This window comes from Phyllobates terribilis, unplaced genomic scaffold, assembly GCF_046119375.1.
Source record: "Phyllobates terribilis strain yellow unplaced genomic scaffold, ASM4611937v1 Scaffold_1201__1_contigs__length_364750, whole genome shotgun sequence".
In the NCBI taxonomy this organism is placed as follows: domain Eukaryota; kingdom Metazoa; phylum Chordata; class Amphibia; order Anura; family Dendrobatidae; genus Phyllobates; species Phyllobates terribilis.
In genome coordinates, this window is record NW_027363961.1 from 151,752 (window position 1) to 167,107 (window position 15,356).

Sequence of the window (15,356 nt, forward strand, 5' to 3'; positions counted from 1 at the left end):
TCACATATGGTGTAATGTCTGGAGGTTATATCAGTCCTTGAGCGTTATAAGAGGCTGATATCAGTCACATATGGTGTAATGTCTGGAAGTTATATCAGTACTGGAGCGTTATAAGAGGCTGATATCTGTCACATATGGTGTAATGTCTGGGGGTTATATCAGTACTGGAGCGTTATAAGAGCGGCTGATATCAGTCACAAATGGTGTAATGTCTGGAGGTTATATCAGTACTGGAGCGTTATAAGAGGCTGATATCTGTCACATATGGTGTAATGTCTGGGGGTTATATCAGTACTGGAGCGTTATAAGAGCGGCTGATATCAGTCACATATGGTGTAATGTCTGTAGGTTATATCAGTACTGGAGCGTTATTAGAGGCTGATATCTGTCACATATGGTGTAATGTCTGGGGGTTATATCAGTACTGGAGCGTTATAAGAGCGGCTGATATCAGTCACATATGGTGTAATGTCTGGGGGTTATATCAGTACTGGAGCGTTATAAGAGGGGCTGATATCAGTCACATATGGTGTAATCTCTGGAGGTTATATCAGTACTGGAGCGTTATAAGAGGCTGATATCAGTCACATATGGTGTAATGTCTGGAGGTTATATCAGTACTGGAGCGTTATAACAGGCTGATATCAGTCACATATGATGTAATGTCTGGAGGTTATATCAGTACTGGAGCGTTATAAGAGGAGCTGATATCAGTCACATATGATGTAATGTCTGGAGGTTATATCCGTACTGGAGCGTTATAAGAGGCTGATATCAGTCACATATGATGTAATGTCTGGAGGTTATATCCGTACTGGAGCGTTATAAGAGGCTGATATCAGTCACATATGGTGTAATGTCTAGAGGTTATATCAGTACTGGAGCGTTATAAGAGGGGCTGATATCAGTCACATATGATGTAATGTCTGGAGGTTATATCAGTACTGGAGCGTTATAAGAGGCTGATATCAGTCACATATGATGTAATGTCTGGAGGTTATATCAGTACTGGAGCGTTATAAGAGAGGCTGATATCAGTCACATATGGTGTAATGTCTGGAGGTTATATCAGTACTTGAGCGTTATAAGAGGCTGATATCAGTCACATATGGTGTAATGTCTGGAAGTTATATCAGTACTGGAGCGTTATAAGAGGCTGATATCTGTCACATATGGTGTAATGTCTGGGGGTTATATCAGTACTGGAGCGTTATAAGAGCGGCTGATATCAGTCACCTATGGTGTAATGTCTGGAGGTTATATCAGTACTGGAGCGTTATAAGAGGCTGATATCTGTCACATATGGTGTAATGTCTGGGGGTTATATCAGTACTGGAGCGTTATAAGAGCGGCTGATATCAGTCACATATGGTGTAATGTCTGGAGGTTATATCAGTACTGGAGCATTATAAGAGGCTGATATCAGTCACATATGGTGTAATGTCTGGGGGTTATATCAGTACTGGAGTGTTATAAGAGGCTGATATCAGTCACATATGGTGTAATGTCTGGAGGTTACATCAGTACTGGAGCGTTATAAGAGGCTGATATCAGTCACATATGGTGTAATGTCTGGAGGTTATATCAGTACTGGAGCGTTATAAGAGGCTGATATCTGTCACATATGGTGTAATGTCTGGGGGTTATATCAGTACTGGAGCGTTATAAGAGGGGCTGATATCAGTCACATATGATGTAAAGTCTGGAGGTTATATCAGTACTGGAGCGTTATAAGAGGAGCTGATATCAGTCACATATGGTGTAATGTCTGGAGGTTATATCAGTACTGGAGCGTTATAAGAGGCTGATATCAGTCACATATGATGTAATGTCTGGAGGTTATATCAGTACTGGAGCGTTATAAGAGGGGCTGATATCAGTCACATATGATGTAATGTCTGGAGGTTATATCAGTACTGGAGCGTTATAAGAGGCTGATATCAGTCACATATGATGTAATGTCTGGAGGTTATATCAGTACTGGAGCGTTATAAGAGAGGCTGATATCAGTCACATATGGTGTAATGTCTGAAGGTTATATCAGTACTGGAGCATTATAAGAGGGGCTGATATCAGTCACATATGATGTAATGTCTGGAGGTTATATCAGTACTGGAGCGTTATAAGAGGCTGATATCAGTCACATATGATGTAATGTCTGGAGGTTATATCAGTACTGGAGCGTTATAAGAGGGGCTGATATCAGTCACATATGGTGTAATGTCTGGAGGTTATATCAGTACTGGAGCGTTATAAGAGGCTGATATCAGTCACATATGATGTAATGTGTGGAGGTTATATCAGTACTGGAGCGTTATAAGAGGCTGATATCAGTCACATATGGTGTAATGTCTGGAGGTTATATCAGTACTGGAGCGTTATAAGAGGCTGATATCAGTCACATATGGTGTAATGTCTGGAGGTTATATCAGTACTGGAGCATTATAAGAGGGGCTGATATCAGTCACATATGATGTAATGTGTGGAGGTTATATCAGTACTGGAGCGTTATAAGAGGAGCTGATATCAGTCACATATGGTGTAATGTCTGGAGGTTATATCAGTACTGGAGCGTTATAAGAGGCTGATATCAGTCACATATGATGTAATGTCTGGAGGTTATATCAGTACTGGAGCGTTATAAGAGGCTGATATCAGTCACATATGATGTAATGTCTGGAGGTTATATCAGTACTGGAGCGTTATAAGAGGGGCTGATATCAGTCACATATGGTGTAATGTCTGGAGGTTATATCAGTACTGGAGCGTTATAAGAGGGGCTGATATCAGTCACATATGATGTAATGTCTGGAGGTTATATCAGTACTGGAGCGTTATAAGAGGCTGATATCAGTCACATATGATGTAATGTCTGGAGGTTATATCAGTACTGGAGCGTTATAAGAGAGGCTGATATCAGTCACATATGGTGTAATGTCTGAAGGTTATATCAGTACTGGAGCGTTATAAGAGGGGCTGATATCAGTCACATAAGATGTAATGTCTGGAGGTTATATCAGTACTGGAGCGTTATAAGAGAGGCTGAAATCAGTCACATATGGAGTAATGTCTGGAGGTTATATCAGAACTTGAGCGTTATAAGAGGCTGATATCAGTCACATATGGTGTAATGTCTGGAAGTTATATCAGTACTGGAGCGTTATAAGAGCGGCTGATATCAGTCACATATGGTGTAATGTCTGTAGGTTATATCAGTACTGGAGCGTTATAAGAGGCTGATATCAGTCACATATGATGTAATGTCTGGAGGTTATATCAGTACTGGAGCGTTATAAGAGAGGCTGAAATCAGTCACATATGGAGTAATGTCTGGAGGTTATATCAGTACTTGAGCGTTATAAGAGGCTGATATCAGTCACATATGGTGTAATGTCTGGAAGTTATATCAGTACTGGAGCTTTATAAGAGGGGCTGATATCAGTCACATATGGTGTAATGTCTGGGGGTTATATCAGTACTGGAGCATTATAAGAGGCTGATATCAGTCACATATGGTGTAATGTCTGGGGGTTATATCAGTACTGGAGCGTTATAAGAGGGGCTGATATCAGTCACATATGGTGTAATCTCTGGAGGTTATATCATTACTGGAGCGTTATAAGAGGCTGATATCAGTCACATATGGTGTAATGTCTGGAGGTTATATCAGTACTGGAGCGTTATAACAGGCTGATATCAGTCACATATGATGTAATGTCTGGAGGTTATATCAGTACTGGAGCGTTATAAGAGGCTGATATCTGTCACATATGGTGTAATGTCTGGGGGTTATATCAGTACTGGAGCGTTATAAGAGGCTGATATCTGTCACATATGGTGTAATATCTGGGGGTTATATCAGTACTGGAGCGTTATAAGAGCGGCTGATATCAGTCACATATGGTGTAATGTCTGGAGGTTATATCAGTACTGGAGCTTTATAAGAGGGGCTGATATCAGTCACATATGGTGTAATGTCTGGGGGTTATATCAGTACTGGAGCATTATAAGAGGCTGATATCAGTCACATATGGTGTAATGTCTGGGGGTTATATCAGTACTGGAGCGTTATAAGAGGGGCTGATATCAGTCACATATGGTGTAATCTCTGGAGGTTATATCAGTACTGGAGCGTTATAAGAGGCTGATATCAGTCACATATGGTGTAATATTTGGAGGTTATATCAGTACTGGAGCGTTATAACAGGCTGATATCAGTCACATATGATGTAATGTCTGGAGGTTATATCAGTACTGGAGCGTTATAAGAGGAGCTGATATCAGTCACATATGATGTAATGTCTGGAGGTTATATCCGTACTGGAGCGTTATAAGAGGCTGATATCAGTCACATATGATGTAATGTCTGGAGGTTATATCAGTACTGGAGCTTTATAAGAGGAGCTGATATCAGTCACATATGGTGTAATGTCTAGAGGTTATATCAGTACTGGAGCGTTATAAGAGGGGCTGATATCAGTCACATATGGTGTAATGTCTGGAGGTTATATCAGTACTGGAGCGTTATAAGAGGGGCTGATATCAGTCACATATGATGTAATGTCTGGAGGTTATATCAGTACTGGAGCGTTATAAGAGGGGCTGATATCAGTCACATATGGTGTAATGTCTGGAGGTTATATCAGTACTGGAGTGTTATAAGAGGCTGATATCAGTCACATATGGTGTAATGTCTGGAGGTTATATCAGTACTGGAGCGTTATAAGAGGAGCTGATATCAGTCACATATGGTGTAATATCTGGAGGTTATATCAGTACTGGAGCGTTATAAGAGGCTGATATCAGTCACATATGATGTAATGTCTGGAGGTTATATCAGTACTGGAGCGTTATAAGAGGCTGATATCAGTCACATATGGTGTAATGTCTGGAGGTTATATCAGTACTGGAGCGTTATAATAGGGGCAGATATCAGTCACATATGATGTAATGTCTGGAGGTTATATTAGTACTGGAGCGTTATAACAGGCTGATATCAGTCACATATTATGTCATGTCTGGAGGTTATATCAGTACTGGAGCGTTATAAGAGGCTGATATCAGTCACATACGGTGTAATGTCTGGAGGTTATATCAGTACTGGAGCGTTATAAGGGGCTGATATCAGTCACATATGGTGTAATGTCTGGAGGTTATATCAGTACTGGAGCGTTATAACAGGCTGATATCAGTCACATATGATGTAATGTCTGGAGGTTATATCAGTACTGGAGCGTTATAAGAGGGGCTGATATCAGTCACATATGATGTAATGTCTGGAGGTTATATCAGTACTGGAGCGTTACAAGAGGCTGATATCAGTCACATATGATGTAATGTCTGGAGGTTATATAAGTACTGGAGCGTTATAAGGGAGGCTGATATCAGTCACATATGGTGTAATGTCTGGGGGTTATATCAGTACTGGAGCGTTATAAGAGGGGCTGATATCAGTCACATATGATGTAATGTCTGGAGGTTATATCAGTACTGGAGCGTTATTAGAGGAGCTGATATCAGTCACATATGGTGTAATGTCTGGAGGTTATATCAGTACTGGAGCGTTATAAGAGGCTGATATCAGTCACATATGATGTAATGTCTGTAGGTTATATCAGTACTGGAGCGTTATAAGAGGCTGATATCAGTCACATATGATGTAATGTCTGGAAGTTATATCAGTACTGGAGCGTTATAAGAGGGGCTGATATCAGTCACATATGATGTAATGTGTGGAGGTTATATCAGTACTGGAGCGTTATAAGAGGGGCTGATATCAGTCACATATGATGTTATGTCTGGAGGTTGTATCAGTACTGGAGCGTTATAAGAGGGGCTGATATCAGTCACATATGGTGTAATGTCTGGAGGTTATATCAGTACTGGAGCGTTATAAGAGGGGCTGATATCAGTCACATATGATGTAATGTCTGGAGGTTATATCAGTACTGGAGCGTTATAAGAGGCTGATATCAGTCACATATGATGTAATGTCTGGAGGTTATATCAGTACTGGAGCGTTATAAGAGAGGCTGATATCAGTCACATATGGTGTAATGTCTGAAGGTTATATCAGTACTGTACCGTTATAAGAGAGGCTGATATCAGTCACATAAGATGTAATGTCTGGAGGTTATATCAGTACTGGAGCGTTATAAGAGGGGCTGATATCAGTCACATATGGTGTAATGTCTGGAGGTTATATCAGTACTGGAGCGTTATAAGAGGGGCTGATATCAGTCACATATGATGTAATGTCTGGAGGTTATATCAGTACTGGAGCGTTATAAGAGGCTGATATCAGTCACATATGATGTAATGTCTGGAGGTTATATCAGTACTGGAGCGTTATAAGAGGGGCTGATATCAGTCACATATGATGTAATGTCTGGAGGTTATATCAGTACTGGAGCGTTATAAGAGGCTGATATCAGTCACATATGGTGTAATGTCTGGAGGTTATATCAGTACTGGAGCGTTATAAGAGGAGCTGATATCAGTCACATATGGTGTAATGTCTGGAGGTTATATCAGTACTGGAGCGTTATAAGAGGCTGATATCAGTCACATATGATGTAATGTCTGGAGGTGATATCAGTACTGGAGCGTTATAAGAGGAGCTGATATCAGTCACATATGATGTAATGTCTGGAGGTTATATCAGTACTGGAGCGTTATAAGAGGCTGATATCAGTCACATATGATGTAATGTCTGGAGGTTATATCAGTACTGGAGCGTTATAAGAGAGGCTGATATCAGTCACATATGGAGTAATGTCTGGAGGTTATATCAGTACTTGAGCGTTATAAGAGGCTGATATCAGTCACATATGGTGTAATGTCTGGAAGTTATATCAGTACTGGAGCGTTATAAGAGCGGCTGATATCAGTCACATATGGTGTAATGTCTGTAGGTTATATCAGTACTGGAGCGTTATAAGAGGCTGATATCTGTCACATATGGTGTAATGTCTGGGGGTTATATCAGTACTGGAGCGTTATAAGAGCGGCTGATATCAGTCACATATGGTGTAATGTCTGGGGGTTATATCAGTACTGGAGCGTTATAAGAGGGGCTGATATCAGTCACATATGGTGTAATCTCTGGAGGTTATATCAGTACTGGAGCGTTATAAGAGGCTGATATCAGTCACATATGGGGTAATGTCTGGAGGTTATATCAGTACTGGAGCGTTATAACAGGCTGATATCAGTCACATATGATGTAATGTCTGGAGGTTATATCAGTACTGGAGCGTTATAAGAGGAGCTGATATCAGTCACATATGATGTAATGTCTGGAGGTTATATCCGTACTGGAGCGTTATAAGAGGCTGATATCAGTCACATATGATGTAATGTCTGGAGGTTATATCAGTACTGGAGCGTTATAAGAGAAGCTGATATCAGTCACATATGGTGTAATGTCTGGAGGTTATATCACTACTGGAGCGTTATAAGAGGGGCTGATATCAGTCACATATGATGTACTGTCTGGAGGTTATATCAGTACTGGAGCGTTATAAGAGGGGCTGATATCAGTCACATATGATGTAATGTCTGGAGGTTATATCAGTACTGGAGCGTTATAAAAGGCTGATATCAGTCACATATGATGTAATGTCTGGAGGTTATATCAGTACTGGAGCGTTATAAGAGAGGCTGATATCAGTCACATATGGTGTAATGTCTGAAGGTTATATCAGTACTGGAGCGTTATAAGAGGGGCTGATATCAGTCACATATGATGTAATGTCTGGAGGTTATATCAGTACTGGAGCGTTATAAGAGGCTGATATCAGTCACATATGATGTAATGTCTGGAGGTTATATCAGTACTGGAGCGTTATAAGAGGGGCTGATATCAGTCACATATGATGTAATGTGTGGAGGTTATATCAGTACTGGAGCGTTATAAGAGGCTGATATCAGTCACATATGATGTAATGTCTGGAGGTTATATCAGTACTGGAGCGTTATAAGAGGGGCTGATATCAGTCACATATGGTGTAATGTCTGGAGGTTATATCAGTACTGGAGCATTATAAGAGGGGCTGATATCAGTCACATATGATGTAATGTCTGGAGGTTATATCAGTACTGGAGCGTTATAAGAGGCTGATATCAGTCACATATGATGTAATGTCTGGAGGTTATATCAGTACTGGAGCGTTATAAGAGAGGCTGATATCAGTCACATATGGTGTAATGTCTGAAGGTTATATCAGTACTGGACCGTTATAAGAGGGGCTGATATCAGTCACATAAGATGTAATGTCTGGAGGTTATATCAGTACTGGAGCGTTATAAGAGGGGCTGATATCAGTCACATATGGTGTAATGTCTGGAGGTTATATCAGTACTGGAGCGTTATAAGAGGGGCTGATATCAGTCACATATGATGTAATGTCTGGAGGTTATATCAGTACTGGAGCGTTATAAGAGGCTGATATCAGTCACATATGATGTAATGTCTGGAGGTTATATCAGTACTGGAGCGTTATAAGAGGGGCTGATATCAGTCACATATGATGTAATGTCTGGAGGTTATATCAGTACTGGAGCGTTATAAGAGGCTGATATCAGTCACATATGGTGTAATGTCTGGAGGTTATATCAGTACTGGAGCGTTATAAGAGGAGCTGATATCAGCAACATATGGTGTAATGTCTGGAGGTTATATCAGTACTGGAGCGTTATAAGAGGCTGATATCAGTCACATATGATGTAATGTCTGGAGGTTATATCAGTACTGGAGCGTTATAAGAGGGGATGATATCAGTCACATATGATGTAATGTCTGGAGGTTATATCAGTACTGGAGCGTTATAAGAGGCTGATATCAGTCACATATGATGTAATGTCTGGAGGTTATATCAGTACTGGAGCGTTATAAGAGAGGCTGAAATCAGTCACATATGGAGTAATGTCTGGAGGTTATATCAGTACTTGAGCGTTATAAGAGGCTGATATCAGTCACATATGGTGTAATGTCTGGAAGTTATATGAGTACTGAAGCGTTATAAGAGCGGCTGATATCAGTCACATATGGTGTAATGTCTGTAGGTTATATCAGTACTGGAGCGTTATAAGAGGCTGATATCTGTCACATATGGTGTAATCTCTGGAGGTTATATCAGTACTGGAGCGTTATAAGAGGCTGATATCAGTCACATATGGTGTAATGTCTGGAGGTTATATCAGTACTGGAGCGTTATAACAGGCTGATATCAGTCACATATGATGTAATGTCTGGAGGTTATATCAGTACTGGAGCGTTATAAGAGGAGCTGATATCAGTCACATATGATGTAATGTCTGGAGGTTATATCAGTACTGGAGCGTTATAAGAGGGGCTGATATCAGTCACATATGGTGTAATGTCTGTAGGTTATATCAGTACTGGAGCGTTATAAGAGGGGCTGATATCAGTCACATATGGTGTAATGTCTGTAGGTTATATCAGTACTGGAGCGTTATAAGAGGGGCTGATATCAGTCACATATGGTGTAATGTCTGTAGGTTATATCAGTATTGGAGCGTTATAAGAGGGGCTGATATCAGTCACATATGGTGTAATGTCTGTAGGTTATATCAGTACTGGAGCGTTATAAGAGGAGCTGATATCAGTCACATATGATGTAATGTCTGGAGGTTATATCAGTACTGGAGCGTTATAAGAGGGGCTGATATCAGTCACATATGGTGTAATGTCTGTAGGTTATATCAGTACTGGAGCGTTATAAGAGGCTGATATCTGTCACATATGGTGTAATCTCTGGAGGTTATATCAGTACTGGAGCGTTATAAGAGGCTGATATCAGTCACATATGGTGTAATGTCTGGAGGTTATATCAGTACTGGAGCGTTATAACAGGCTGATATCAGTCACATATGATGTAATGTCTGGAGGTTATATCAGTACTGGAGCGTTATAAGAGGAGCTGATATCAGTCACATATGATGTAATGTCTGGAGGTTATATCCGTACTGGAGCGTTATAAGAGGCTGATATCAGTCACATATGATGTAATGTCTGGAGGTTATATCAGTACTGGAGCGTTATAAGAGGAGCTGATATCAGTCACTTATGGTGTAATGTCTGGAGGTTATATCAGTACTGGAGCGTTATAAGAGGCTGATATCAGTCACATATGATGTAATGTCTGGAGGTTATATCAGTACTGGAGCGTTATAAGAGAGGCTGATATCAGTCACATATGGTGTAATGTCTGAAGGTTATATCAGTACTGGAGCGTTATAAGAGGGGCTGATATCAGTCACATATGATGTAATGTCTGGAGGTTATATCAGTACTGGAGCGTTATAAGAGGCTGATATCAGTCACATATGATGTAATGTCTGGAGGTTATATCAGTACTGGAGCGTTATAAGAGGGGCTGATATCAGTCACATATGATGTAATGTGTGGAGGTTATATCAGTACTGGAGCGTTATAAGAGGCTGATATCAGTCACATATGATATAATGTCTGGAGGTTATATCAGTACTGGAGCGTTATAAGAGGGGCTGATATCAGTCACATATGATGTAATGTCTGGAGGTTATATCAGTACTGGAGCGTTATAAGAGGCTGATATCAGTCACATATGATGTAATGTCTGGAGGTTATATCAGTACTGGAGCGTTATAAGAGAGGCTGATATCAGTCACATATGGTGTAATGTCTGAAGGTTATATCAGTACTGGAGCGTTATAAGAGGGGCTGATATCAGTCACATAAGATGTAATGTCTGGAGGTTATATCAGTACTGGAGCGTTATAAGAGGGGCTGATATCAGTCACATATGGTGTATGTCTGGAGGTTATATCAGTACTGGAGCGTTATAAGAGTGGCTGATATCAGTCACATATGATGTAATGTCTGGAGGTTATATCAGTACTGTAGAGTTATAAGAGGCTGATATCAGTCACATATGATGTAATGTCTGGAGGTTATATCAGTACTGGAGCGTTATAAGAGGGGCTGATATCAGTCACATATGATGTAATGTCTGGAGGTTATATCAGTACGGGAGCGTTATAAGAGGCTGATATCAGTCACATATGGTTTAATGTCTGGAGGTTATATCAGTACTGGAGCGTTATAAGAGGAGCTGATATCAGTCACATATGGTGTAATGTCTGGAGGTTATATCAGTACTGGAGCGTTATAAGAGGCTGATATCAGTCACATATGATGTAATGTCTGGAGGTTATATCAGTACTGGAGCGTTATAAGAGGGGCTGATATCAGTCACATATGATGTAATGTCTGGAGGTTATATCAGTACTGGAGCGTTATAAGAGGCTGATATCAGTCACATATGATGTAATGTCTGGAGGTTATATCAGTACTAGAGCGTTATAAGAGAGGCTGATATCAGTCACATATGGTGTAATGTCTGGAGGTTATATCAGTACTTGAGCGTTATAAGAGGCTGATATCAGTCACATATGATGTAATGTCTGGAGGTTATATCAGTACTGGAGCGTTATAAGAGAGGCTGATATCAGTCACATATGGTGTAATGTCTGGAGGTTATATCAGTACTGGAGCGTTATAAGAGGCTGATATCAGTCACATATGATGTAATGTCTGGAGGTTATATCAGTACTGGAGCGTTATAAGAGGAGCTGATATCAGTCACATATGATGTAATGTCTGGAGGTTATATCAGTACTGGAGCGTTATAAGAGGGGCTGATATCAGTCACATATGGTGTAATGTCTGTAGGTTATATCAGTACTGGAGCGTTATAAGAGGGGCTGATATCAGTCACATATGGTGTAATGTCTGTAGGTTATATCAGTACTGGAGCGTTATAAGAGGGGCTGATATCAGTCACATATGGTGTAATGTCTGTAGGTTATATCAGTACTGGAGCGTTATAAGAGGGGCTGATATCAGTCACATATGGTGTAATGTCTGTAGGTTATATCAGTACTGGAGCGTTATAAGAGGAGCTGATATCAGTCACATATGATGTAATGTCTGGAGGTTATATCAGTACTGGAGCGTTATAAGAGGGGCTGATATCAGTCACATATGGTGTAATGTCTGTAGGTTATATCAGTACTGGAGCGTTATAAGATTCTGATATCTGTCACATATGGTGTAATCTCTGGAGGTTATATCAGTACTGGAGCGTTATAAGAGGCTGATATCAGTCACATATGGTGTAATGTCTGGAGGTTATATCAGTACTGGAGCGTTATAACAGGCTGATATCAGTCACATATAATGTAATGTCTGGAGGTTATATCAGTACTGGAGCGTTATAAGAGGAGCTGATATCAGTCACATATGATGTAATGTCTGGAGGTTATATCCGTACTGGAGCGTTATAAGAGGCTGATATCAGTCACATATGATGTAATGTCTGGAGGTTATATCAGTACTGGAGCGTTATAAGAGGAGCTGATATCAGTCACTTATGGTGTAATGTCTGGAGGTTATATCAGTACTGGAGCGTTATAAGAGGCTGATATCAGTCACATATGATGTAATGTCTGGAGGTTATATCAGTACTGGAGCGTTATAAGAGAGGCTGATATCAGTCACATATGGTGTAATGTCTGAAGGTTATATCAGTACTGGAGCGTTATAAGAGGGGCTGATATCAGTCACATATGATGTAATGTCTGGAGGTTATATCAGTACTGGAGCGTTATAAGAGGCTGATATCAGTCACATATGATGTAATGTCTGGAGGTTATATCAGTACTGGAGTGTTATAAGAGGGGCTGATATCAGTCACATATGATGTAATGTGTGGAGGTTATATCAGTACTGGAGCGTTATAAGAGGCTGATATCAGTCACATATGATATAATGTCTGGAGGTTATATCAGTACTGGAGCGTTATAAGAGGCTGATATCAGTCACATATGATGTAATGTCTGGAGGTTATATCAGTACTGGAGCGTTATAAGAGAGGCTGATATCAGTCACATATGGTGTAATGTCTGAAGGTTATATCAGTACTGGAGCGTTATAAGAGGGGCTGATATCAGTCACATAAGATGTAATGTCTGGAGGTTATATCAGTACTGGAGCGTTATAAGAGGGGCTGATATCAGTCACATATGGTGTATGTCTGGAGGTTATATCAGTACTGGAGCGTTATAAGAGTGGCTGATATCAGTCACATATGATGTAATGTCTGGAGGTTATATCAGTACTGTAGCGTTATAAGAGGCTGATATCAGTCACATATGATGTAATGTCTGGAGGTTATATCAGTACTGGAGCGTTATAAGAGGGGCTGATATCAGTCACATATGATGTAATGTCTGGAGGTTATATCAGTACGGGAGCGTTATAAGAGGCTGATATCAGTCACATATGGTTTAATGTCTGGAGGTTATATCAGTACTGGAGCGTTATAAGAGGAGCTGATATCAGTCACATATGGTGTAATGTCTGGAGGTTATATCAGTACTGGAGCGTTATAAGAGGCTGATATCAGTCACATATGATGTAATGTCTGGAGGTTATATCAGTACTGGAGCGTTATAAGAGGGGCTGATATCAGTCACATATGGTGTAATGTCTGTAGGTTATATCAGTACTGGAGCGTTATAAGAGGCTGATATCTGTCACATATGGTGTAATCTCTGGAGGTTATATCAGTACTGGAGCGTTATAAGAGGCTGATATCAGTCACATATGGTGTAATGTCTGGAGGTTATATCAGTACTGGAGCGTTATAACAGGCTGATATCAGTCACATATGATGTAATGTCTGGAGGTTATATCAGTACTGGAGCGTTATAAGAGGAGCTGATATCAGTCACATATGATGTAATGTCTGGAGGTTATATCCGTACTGGAGCGTTATAAGAGGCTGATATCAGTCACATATGATGTAATGTCTGGAGGTTATATCAGTACTGGAGCGTTATAAGAGGAGCTGATATCAGTCACTTATGGTGTAATGTCTGGAGGTTATATCAGTACTGGAGCGTTATAAGAGGCTGATATCAGTCACATATGATGTAATGTCTGGAGGTTATATCAGTACTGGAGCGTTATAAGAGAGGCTGATATCAGTCACATATGGTGTAATGTCTGAAGGTTATATCAGTACTGGAGCGTTATAAGAGGGGCTGATATCAGTCACATATGATGTAATGTCTGGAGGTTATATCAGTACTGGAGCGTTATAAGAGGCTGATATCAGTCACATATGATGTAATGTCTGGAGGTTATATCAGTACTGGAGCGTTATAAGAGGGGCTGATATCAGTCACATATGATGTAATGTGTGGAGGTTATATCAGTACTGGAGCGTTATAAGAGGCTGATATCAGTCACATATGATATAATGTCTGGAGGTTATATCAGTACTGGAGCGTTATAAGAGGCTGATATCAGTCACATATGATGTAATGTCTGGAGGTTATATCAGTACTGGAGCGTTATAAGAGAGGCTGATATCAGTCACATATGGTGTAATGTCTGAAGGTTATATCAGTACTGGAGCGTTATAAGAGGGGCTGATATCAGTCACATAAGATGTAATGTCTGGAGGTTATATCAGTACTGGAGCGTTATAAGAGGGGCTGATATCAGTCACATATGGTGTATGTCTGGAGGTTATATCAGTACTGGAGCGTTATAAGAGTGGCTGATATCAGTCACATATGATGTAATGTCTGGAGGTTATATCAGTACTGTAGCGTTATAAGAGGCTGATATCAGTCACATATGATGTAATGTCTGGAGGTTATATCAGTAATGGAGCGTTATAAGAGGGGCTGATATCAGTCACATATGATGTAATGTCTGGAGGTTATATCAGTACGGGAGCGTTATAAGAGGCTGATATCAGTCACATATGGTTTAATGTCTGGAGGTTATATCAGTACTGGAGCGTTATAAGAGGAGCTGATATCAGTCACATATGGTGTAATGTCTGGAGGTTATATCAGTACTGGAGCGTTATAAGAGGCTGATATCAGTCACATATGATGTAATGTCTGGAGGTTATATCAGTACTGGAGCGTTATAAGAGGGGCTGATATCAGTCACATATGATGTAATGTCTGGAGGTTATATCAGTACTGGAGCGTTATAAGAGGCTGATATCAGTCACATATGATGTAATGTCTGGAGGTTATATCAGTACTGGAGCGTTATAAGAGAGGCTGATATCAGTCACATATGGTGTAATGTCTGGAGGTTATATCAGTACTTGAGCGTTATAAGAGGCTGATATCAGTCACATATGATGTAATGTCTGGAGGTTATATCAGTACTGGAGCGTTATAAGAGAGGCTGATATCAGTCACATATGGTGTAATGTCTGGAGGTTATATCAGTACTGGAGCGTTATAAGAGGCTGATTTCA